The following is a 10717-nucleotide window of genomic DNA, read 5'->3' on the forward strand; positions in this document are numbered from 1 at the left end:
CGTCATTTCGTTACCGAGTTCCCAGTTCTTTTAAATCCGGCAATAGATAATTTATGATACAGCCTAACCTACACCTTACCCTCGGCTATTGTTTGTTTGGTGCACATTGTCCCCCCTTCACTTTATGAGTAATACATCTATATGCATATTTACGTCATCTTCATCTTAATTATCCAAAAGCTTTTACTTGAGCCCTGTATTTACTTCAATTGTAAATGACAGATCCAATAACAAGGTAATTGGGTAATCTAACGTCTGCTTCTAACTAGTTTTACTATTTTGATCCAAATCACTTGAAATCCCACGTTACTCTTGATTTCATCCTCGAAGAAAAACAATCAAATTCATGAATCCGGTGTTACCTCTGCAGAGCAGACGTGCTGTGTGACGTGGCAGAATGGGCGGAAGGGGTTGTTTGTGTTTTGGTTCTAGTAAAAGGGGAAGTTGCAAGAAGAAAGAAAAAGGAGGAGACGTGATCGGGGTTGTTGAAATTATTTGTATGTTCAACAATACGTATCTGTTCGCACTGCGACCTTTATTTTGTGTATAGACTCGTGTGTGGTATTCTGTGTTCGTCAACCGCCTGGCACTCAGGTATAGTAAGCAAATGGTGTGACAAGTTGTATGTTTCAGCTCATTAGTTGTCAACAGGCTAGGTTAGCTAGCTTGATATGCTAACATTGGCGTCTGATGAGAAATGCAAAAAATAGGCCGTGGCCCGGATTTGGGTCGGGAAGAAACCTAACAACGGTTTTGTAATTTAATCGTTCCGGTCAAAACCGTGTTCGTGATGCTATTTATTGGTTGTTTATCCTAGTTGTGTTGATCATGTGTGGACATGGGTTCGTCATACGCTTCTCCTCGCTAGTTAGCTTATTGAAAATGTAGTAAGCCAGCCAGCTCCATCATCACATTCGCAATCGGACTTGTTATGCTAACGTTAGCTTGCCACCCATTCACCTAACTAGCTAACAGTAGCTGCTTAGTAAGACAGTCAGTAATCAGGGAGTATGTAGGTAGCACACGTTAGCAATTCAGATGTTGATGTAGCTAGTTAGCTGGCTAGTTATCTGGCTTGCTAATAATCTAGCTAGCAAGCTAACGTTAATTGGGTTAGCATTTGCTTCTATTTGGAAAATGGCGTACTCTCAATTTTCTAGCTAGATGCGTTGGCTTCGAAAATAAATCGAAGAGTAGGCCACGTTGGCTATGCTAATTTAGTACATTGTTAGAAGTTTGAACAGTCCATGCTAGCACTGCAGAGATTCATAAGAGTGCTGGTTGAGTCACGTCCCACCTCGAAGGCAACAGAGAGTACAGGCCGTTGGCATTGCTGTCAGCCGATTGCGCATGTTTACCTTCTAACTACCGTCGCTATTATATTAGCTATATGTAGGCGAACATATTTACATTGGAAGGCAACACTACAACGTCCTTGCTGAGTAGTGTTTTCCTCTATGACAAATTGTGTGTGTTTTGGAAAGTTTGAGGGGTACAATTTAATCTCCGAGTGGGGATGTTACTGTGTGTACCGAAAGAGTTTGCATTGTTTTGACTGTAAATGCATATGGGAAGTCCAGATCAGAGCCATATTATTATGTCTTTAAAAAAGATATTTCCATAGTCTACAGATTAGGCATACACAACTATGTCAGTAGCAATGTATGGTGTATTTGATGAGGGAACATATATTTTAGTGAGCTCACATATCCAGCCATCTCTGTGATACCATGCATTCAGAGACTGGGCTGGGTCATATTCAATACACAAAATGGGAGAAAACTGTTTAATACAAGGATATACTATCTGCTTGTCCCATAAGAAAAGCTTGTATTCGTTTTCTGTTGCACAGTGTTTTGCTATGGTGTGCTCTTATTAATATGTCCCAGCTCTACAGCAAGGTTTGACTGCCAAGCCATGTTTATTTTGACAACTTGTTTTCAGGGCAGCCTGCCACTCAATTTTCTTCTGTAGACAGGATCATCTATTCAGTTTCTACCTCCCTGAGAAAGAAGGGAAATAAAATGTCCAGCTCATTCATTCCATTCCAAGATTTTACCATATATTTAAGGGCTAAGTTGATCTCTTTATCAGGAGAGTCTGGACATGTATATCAAGTTTTTTTTCTGAGAATCATGTCCACTTCCATACTGTCACCATGACTCACTTATGGAGGATATAGACCAGGGTTAAACTACATGTCAAAACAACTTTACGAAAACATCCATATCTCTACTTCAAAATCCTCTTATCTTTACCACATCTGACATAACCCTAGCAGAAAACATCAGAGTTGTGAATAATTGTTCCTTTTTTCCTTCTCTCTACCGCCGCCTCCAGCTGAAGCCCTGACAGCATAGTCAGACGTGCGGGACAAACACTGACCGGGGGATCTGACTAGGCCATGGCCAACAGGGGAGGAGCTACGAGACCCAACGGGTCTAACGCTGGTAACAAGATTTGCCAGTTCAAGCTGGTACTTCTGGGGAGTCGGCAGTGGGCAAGTCCAGCCTGGTGCTCCGCTTCGTCAAGGGACAGTTCCACGAGTTCCAGGAGAGCACCATTGGAGGTGACATCACTCATTTATGCACTTAAGCCAGGAACAGAAAAGTATCTATAGCCTCTTCTGGAAGTTTCTGCCCCTTCAGTGTTATAAGATCTGAAGGAACCGGTTACGGAAGGAACCTCAAACTTGCAGACAATGGCGCAATGGGGACTATGGGTTGTTGTTTGGTCTGGGCTGTAGTTATTTATTTATCCCTTCATTCATATTGTTGAATGTGTTTAGTGAGGTGTCCTGCTCTAATGCTTTTTAAAGTTCACGTCAATTATGTATTTGACAACTCTCTTCTCTCCTCCCCAGCGGCCTTCCTGACCCAGACAGTGTGTCTAGACGACACAACGGTGAAGTTTGAGATCTGGGACACGGCAGGACAGGAGCGCTACCACAGCCTGGCGCCCATGTATTACAGAGGGGCGCAGGCTGCCATCGTGGTCTACGACATCACAAATGAGGCAAGTAGCATAATCTTGATAGATTATATAATCAGTGCAACCAACCTTCCTTTGTAAAAATGATACTTGATCTCACATGTTTGGATATGTGGTCACACTGGTGATCCATTCACGTTCCAGATTGAAAGTGGAGTGTTTTTAACGTCACCATTTCCCTGGTACCATGTCTCATCAAATCAAATGTATTTATATAGCCCTTCGTACACCAGCTGATATTTCAAAGTGCTGTACAGAAACCCAGCCTACAACCCCAAACAGCAAGCAATGCAGGTGTAGAAGCATGGTGGCTAGGAAAAACTCCCTAGAAAGGCCAAAACCTTGGAAGAAACCTAGAGAGGAACCAGGCTATGTGGGGTGGCCAGTCCTCTTCTGGCTGTGCCGGGTGGAGATTATAACAGAACATGGCCAAGATGTTCAAATGTTCATAAATGACCAGCATGGTCAAATAATAATAATCACAGGCAGAACAGTTGAAACTGGAGCAGCAGCACAGCCAGGTGGACTGGGGACAGCAAGGAGTCATCATGCGATGTAGTCCTGAGTCATGGTCCTAGGGCTCAGGTCCTCCGAGAGAGAGACAGAGAGAGCACACTTAAATTCACACAGGACACCGGATAGGACAGGAGAAGTACTCCAAATATAACAAACTGACCCTAGCCCCCTGACACATAAACTACTGCAGCATAAATGGAGGCTGAGACAGGAAGGGGTCAGGAGACACTGTGGCCCCATCCGATGATACCCCCGGACTGCGCCAAACAGGAAGGATATAACCCCACCCACTTTGCCAAAGCACAGCCCCCACACCACTAGAGGGATTTCTTCAACCACCAACTTACCATCCTGAGACGAGGCCGAGTATAGCCCACAAAGATCTCCGCCACGGCACAACCCAAGGGGGGGTGCCAACCCAGACAGGAAGATCACGTCAGTCACTCAACCCACTCAAGTGACGCACCCCTCCTAGGGACGGTATGAAAGAGCCCTAGTAAGCCAGTGACTCAGCCCCTGTAAATAGGGTTAGAAGCAGAGAATCCCAGTGGAAAGAGGGGAACTGGCCAGGCAGAGACGGCAAGGGCGGTTCGTTGTTCCAGAGCCTTTCCGTTCACCTTCACACTCCTGGGCCAGACTACATTCAATCATATGACCCACTGAAGAGATGAGTCTTCAGTAAATACTTAAAGGTTGAGACCAAGTTTGCGTCTCTCACATGGGTAGGCAGACCATTCCATAAAAATGGAGCTCTATAGTAGAAAGCCCTGCCTCCAGCTGTTCGCTTAGAAATTCTAGGGACAATTAGGAGGCCTGCGTCTTGTGACCGTAGCGTACGTAGTATGGCAGGACCAAATCAGAGAGATAGGTAGGAGCAAGCCCATGTAATGCTTTGTAGTAAAACCTTGAAATCAGCCCTTGCCTTGACAGGAAGCCAGTGTAGAGAGGCTAGCATTGGAGTAATATTATCAAAGTTTTTGGTTCTAGTCAGGATTCTAGCAGCTGTATTTAGCACTAACTGAAGTTTATTTAGTGCTTTATCTGGGTAGCCGGAAAGTAGAGCATTGCAGTAGTCTAACCTAGAAGTAACAAAAGCGTGGATATATTTTTCTGCATCATTTTTGGACAAAGTTTCTGATTTTTGCAATGTTATGTAGATGGAAAAAAGCTGTCATTGAAATAGTCTTGATATGTTCTTCAAAAGAGGGATCAGGGTCCAGAGTAATGCCAAGGTCCTTCAGTTTTATTTGAGACGACTGTACAACCATTAAGATTATTTGTCAGATTCAACAGAAGATCTTTGTTTCTTGGGACCTAGAACAAGCATCTCTGTTTTGTCCAAGTTTAAAAGTAGAACGTTTGCAGCCATCCACTTACTTATGTCTGAAACACACGCTTCCAGGGAGGGCAATTTTGGGGCTTCACCATGTTTCATTGAAATGTACAGCTGTCTGTCATCCGCATAGTAATGAAAGTTAACATTATGTTTCCCGAATGACATCACCAAGAGGTAAAATATATAGTGAAAACAATAGTGGTCCTAAAACGAAACCTTGAGGAACACTGAAATTTACAGTTGATTTGTCAGAGGACAAACCATTCACAGAGACCAACTGATATCTTTCCGACAGATGAGATCTAAACCAGGCCAGAACTTGTCCGTGTAGACCAATTTGGCTTTCCAATCTCTCCAAAAGAATGTGGTGATCGATGATGTCTGATGTCATTAAAAGGTAATTTACCACCTTCACAAGTGCAGTCTCAGTGCTATGATGGGGTCTAAAACCAGACTGAAGCATTTAGTATACATTGTTTGTCTTCAGGAAGGCAGTGAGTTGCTGCGCAACAGCCTTTTCTAAAATTGTTGAGAGGAATGGAAGATTCGATATAGGCCGATAGTTAAAAAAAATATTTTCTGGGTCAAGGTTTGGCTTTTTCAAGAGAGGCTTTATTACTGCCACTTTTAGTGAGTTTGGTACACATCAGGTGGATAGAGCTGTTTATTAAGTTCAACATAGGAGGGCCAAGCACAGGAAGCAGCTCTTTCAGTAGTTGGAATAGGGTCCAGTATGCAGCTTGAAGGTTTAGAGGCCATGATTATTTTCATCAATGTGTCAAGAGATGTTTAGTAGAATATCTTGAGTGTCTCCCTTGATCCTAGGTCCTGGCAGAGTTGTGCAGACTCTGGACAACTGAGCGTTGGAGGAATACGCAGATTTAAAGAGGAGTCCGTAATTTGCTTTCTAATGATCCTGATCTTTTCCTCAAAGAAGTTCATGAATTTATCACTGCTGAAGTGAAAGCCATCCTCTCTTGGGGAATGCTGCTTTTTAGTTAGCTTTGCGACAGTATCAAAAAGGAATTTCGGATTGTTCTTATTTTCCTCAATTAAGTTGTAAAAATAGGATGATCGAGCAGCAGTAAGGGCTCTTCGGTACTGCACGGTACCGTCTTTCCAAGCTAGTCGGAAGACTTCCAGTTTGGTGTGGCACCATTTCCGTTCCAATTTTCGTTGCTTCAGCTCGGGTATTTTCTGGAAGCAGTTGGTAGAGCATGGCGCTTAACGCCAGAGCTCGGGTATTTTCTGTGTACCAGGGAGTTAGTTTCTTATGAGAAATGTGCACACATTTTAGTTTTTAGGGTGCAACTGCATCTATTAGGTATTAGGGGTGCAACTGTTAACTTGGGTTCCTCAGTTAGGTGGTTAACTGATTTTTGTCCTCTGGCGTCCTTGGGTAGACAGAGGGAATCTGGAAGGACATCAAGGAATCTTTGTGTTGTCTGTGAATTTATAGCATGAGTTTTGATGTTCCTTGGTTGGGGTCTGAGCAGATTATTTGTTGTAATTGTAAACATAATAAAATGGTGGTCCGATAGTCCAAGATTATGAGGAAAAACATTAAGATCCACAACATTTATTCCATGGGACAAAACTCGGTCCAGAGTATGACTGTGACAGTGAGTAGGTCCAGAGACATGTTGGACAAAACCCACTGAGTCGATGATGGCTCCGAAAGCCTTTTGGAGTGGGTCTGTGGACTTTTCCATGTGAATATTAAAGTCACCAAAGATTAGAATATTATCTGCTATGACTACAAGGTCTGATAGGAATTCAGGGAACTCAATGAGGAACGCTGTATATGGCCCAGGAGGCCTGTAAACAGTAACTATAAAAAAGGATTGAGTAGGCTGCATAGATTTCATGACTAGAAGCTCAAAAGACGAAAACTGCATTTTTTTTTGTAAATTGAAATTTGCTATCGTAAATGTTAGCAACACCTCCGCCTTTGCGGGATATGTAGCCAGGAGGTGAGGCCTCATTTAACACAGTAAATTCATCATGCTTAAGCCATGTTTCAGTCAGGCCAATCACATCAATATTATGATCAGTTATTAGTTCATTGACTATAATTGCCTTTGAAGTAAGGGATCTAACATTAAGTAGCCCTATTTTGAGATATAATAATGACAGGAATGGAGGAGGTCTTTATCCTAGTGAGATTGCTAAGGCGAACACCGCAATGTTTAGTTTTGCCCAACCTAGGTCGAGGCACAGACACTGTCTCAATGGGGATAGCTGAGCTGACTACACTGACTGTGCTAGTGGCAGACTCCACTATGCTGGCTAACAGCCTGCTGCCTGGCCTGCACCCTATTTAATTGTGGAGTTAGAGCCCTGTCTATGTTGGTAGATAAGATGAGAACGCCCCTCCAGCTAGGATGGAGTCTGTCACTCCTCAGCAGGTCAGGCTTGGTCCTGTTTGTGGGTGAGTCCCAGAAAGAGGGCCAATTATATACAAATTCTATCTTTTGGGAGGGGTAGAAATTGAGTTGTGAGAGACTGCTGTAGAACTCATCACTCCCCCATACCTGGGAGGGGGCCAGAGACAATTACTCGATGCCGACACATCTTTCTAGCTGATATGCACGCAGAAGCTATGTTGCGCTTGGTGATCTCTGACTGTTTCATCCTAACATCGTTGGTGCTGACGTGGATAACAATATCTCTATACTCTACACTCGCCAGTTTTAGCTTTAGCCAGCACCATCTTCAGATTAGCCTTAACGTCGGTAGCCCTGCCGCCTGGTAAACAGTGTATGATCGCTGGATTATTCGTTTTAAGTCTAATACTGTGGGTAATGGAGTCGCCAATGACTAGAGTTTTCAATTTGTCAGAGCTAATGGTGGGAAGCTTCGGCGTCTCAGACCCCGTAACGGGAGGAGTAGAGACAAGAGAAGGCTCGGCCTCTGACTCCGACTCATTGCTTAAAATTGGGAAAACCGGTTGAAAGTTTCTGTCGGCTGAATGAGCATTCCAACAGCATTTCCCTCCAGAAACCGTGAGAAAGTTGTCCGGCTGCGGGGACTGTGCCAGGGGATTTATACTAACGTTACTATCTGCACTTACTGGTGGCACAGACGCTGTTTCATCCTTTCCTACACTGAAATTACCCTTGCCCAACGATTGCGTCTGAAGCTGGGCTTGAAGCACAGCTATCCTCGCCGTAAGGCGATCGTTCTCCTGTATATTATGAGTACAGCGACTGCAATTAGAAGGCATCATGTTAATGTTACTACTTAGCTTCTGCTGTTGGAGGTCCTGACGAACCACGTCCAGATAAAGCGACCGGAGTGAAAAAGTTGAACGAAAAAAAAAAAGTTGAGGGGAAAAACCAAACATATAAACGGTAATTAAAAAGAGTAAAAACCATAAAGTTGTCAGGTAGCAAAGTGAAGGAGACGGCACCTGCGATGGTAAAAAACAAACACTCCCTGTTAAGAACTCTTTTAAAAAAAAATTTATATACCATTTTTTTTATTTATATTGACTCTCAATGTTAGAACTCTTTAAAAAAAATATTGTCTCTTGTCTCAGGAGTCATTTGCGCGGGCCAGGAACTGGGTGAAGGAGCTGCAGAGACAAGCCAGCCCCAACATTGTCATCGCCCTGTCTGGCAACAAGGCTGACCTCGCCAGCAAGAGAGCCGTGGACTTCCAGGTGAGTCCTCCAAACACCTGTACCTGTCTGGTGTCACGAGAACACACCGGTGTGTGTCTGCGTTTGACAGGCAGTGACTGTCTCTGACATGGTTGTTTTTCCCAGGATGCCCAGTCATATGCAGATGACAACAGCTTACTCTTCATGGAGACGTCGGCCAAGACGTCTATGAATGTGAACGAGATATTCATGGCTATTGGTAGGTTCCTCTAACCCCGTGACAGACATCACTTACTGATGTGTAATTGAATAGGGCTCTGCACACTCAAATACTCACTAAATACATACATGTATCAAGGAAATGTGAACTAGCAGGATGTTTTGATCAAGCGATCCTCATCAGTAGCTGCCGTTTGTGAAGTTTGTTTTTCTTTCATCCTCTAGCAAAAAGATTGCCCAAGAGCGAGCCTGCGTCCACAGGAGCTAACAGCGGGCGGAACAGGGGCGTCGACCTAACGGAAGCCGCCCAGCCAACTAAGGCCCCCTGCTGCAGTACTTAAAGCGACCCCCCCCCCCCACACTGCAGTACCTAATGTGATGACCCCCGCCCGCCCAAAACTCTCTGATCTGCAGCAATGAAAAAAGATGCCCTTTGAACCCCCTTCCCATTCTACCCTTCTCCTCTTCTCTGCAGTAACTAATGCAAAGCAACGCCCTCATCTATAGTTCTCTCAACGATGCCCTGCCCCTCCCTCTCCCCTACTGGTTCTGCTGTTACTAATTGAGACACCTCACACCTTCCTCCTTCTTTTCTGAAATTAGTGCCCGCCTTCCCTACCTCATTCTTCCTGACTATTGGCAAGCAGCAGGACTAAGGGACGGGGTAACTCTGATGGTGGTCTCATCTCCTGGGTATAGCTACAGACTATCGCTCTGTGTTTCTAACACAATCTCTGTCCTTTCTGTTTGTTTCTTTGTTTTGTTTATTTTTTTTAATAGTGTGAATTATGGATGCATGTATCACTACATGGCCTAACTTGATGATGAGAAAAAAATCTGTGTTAACTTTATTCAGCGGCACAAAAACATATATTTGAGAGGGACTCCAAAGGTTTGTGAGGGCTAATTCTAAAGAAAAGACTGTTTAGCAGTGGTCTTGGGTTCCTTCTAGTTTCTCTCTGTTGTTCTCTGTCTACCCTTCTCTGTCTCTTGAGTAATGTATTCATATGCTTTGCCCACTAAACCTTTAGTAGCGCTAGTATAGAGTTTCTCCCTTCTGTCTCTTTGTCCCATCCCAGGACCTTGCCTGCTTCTAATGCTCAGCCCCAAATCAAACCCTAACCCCTTAGGTACTTCATGTAGGTCTGAGAGGATTTGAGATCTAAACAATCGGGTGAACATTCCACCTAGCCTATCGGAGGGCAAGGTGGAGCGATCCCCATAATGCTCACACCTATTCAATTCTCTCAGGTCTACCTAAGGGGTTAGAGGGCAATTTGGGATTGGGCATAGCTGTCCTAGTGGCATCGTGCAATGGTTCACAGTATTGGCTCTGTGATTTCTTCAGTGTCTGCAAGGACCTTCACACTGCAAAGCAACCTGCCTCCACACCCACCCCAACCCTACCTACTATCACCACCTTACCCCCACCAACCCTACCTGCTATCACTTCCTTACCCTTCCCAACCATACCTGCTATCACCACCTTACTCCCCCTAACCCTACCTGCTATCACCACCTTACCTGCTATCACCACCTTACTCCCCCCAACCCTACCTGCTATCACCCTCTTACCCCAACCCTACCTGCTATCACCCTCTTACCCCCACCCAACCCTACCTGCTATCACCCTCTTACCCCCACCATCCCTACCTGCTATCACCCTCTTACCCCCCACCATCCCTACCTGCTATCACCCTCTTACCCCCACCCAACCCTACCTGCTATCACCCTCTGGCACGGGCCCCACCCAACCCTGAATGCTATCACCCTCTTTCCCCCACCAACCCTACCTGTTATATCATCCCTCTTACCCCCACCCAACCCTACCTGGCTATCACCCTCTTACCCCCACCAACCCTACCTGCTATCACCCTCTTACCCCCACCCAACCCTACCTGCTATCACCCTCTTACCCCCACCAACCCTACCTGCTATCACCCTCTTACCCCCACCAACCCTACCTGCTATCACCACAGTATGGCATCGGGCCTCTGAGACTTGTTCACATGTTCGCCCCCTGAATGCCAAGTCTCCAGACCCCTTTCCAT

The 10717-nt window shown here is 44.8% G+C and overlaps 1 long non-coding RNA gene and 1 pseudogene across 2 annotated transcripts; one reads left to right on the forward strand and one right to left on the reverse strand.

Annotated features, from left to right (window-relative positions):
- The first annotated feature begins 414 nt into the window (after positions 1 to 414).
- LOC118383755 (ras-related protein Rab-5A-like) lies at positions 415 to 10103 on the forward strand (annotated as a pseudogene).
- Positions 10082 to 10659, reverse strand: LOC127909276 (uncharacterized). Of its 2 annotated transcripts, XR_008070585.1 has the most exons (4): positions 10531 to 10659; positions 10354 to 10387; positions 10287 to 10319; positions 10107 to 10252 (listed from the first exon to the last, which is right to left on the reverse strand). It is a non-coding gene; the product is annotated as an uncharacterized LOC127909276 (long non-coding RNA). The 2 variants fall into 2 exon arrangements; XR_008070586.1 differs by lacking the exon at positions 10287 to 10319 and having other exon boundaries at positions 10082 to 10223.
- Positions 10660 to 10717: the final 58 nt, after the last annotated feature.

This window comes from Oncorhynchus keta, chromosome 19 (genome assembly GCF_023373465.1).
Source record: "Oncorhynchus keta strain PuntledgeMale-10-30-2019 chromosome 19, Oket_V2, whole genome shotgun sequence".
Lineage (NCBI taxonomy): Eukaryota > Metazoa > Chordata > Actinopteri > Salmoniformes > Salmonidae > Oncorhynchus > Oncorhynchus keta.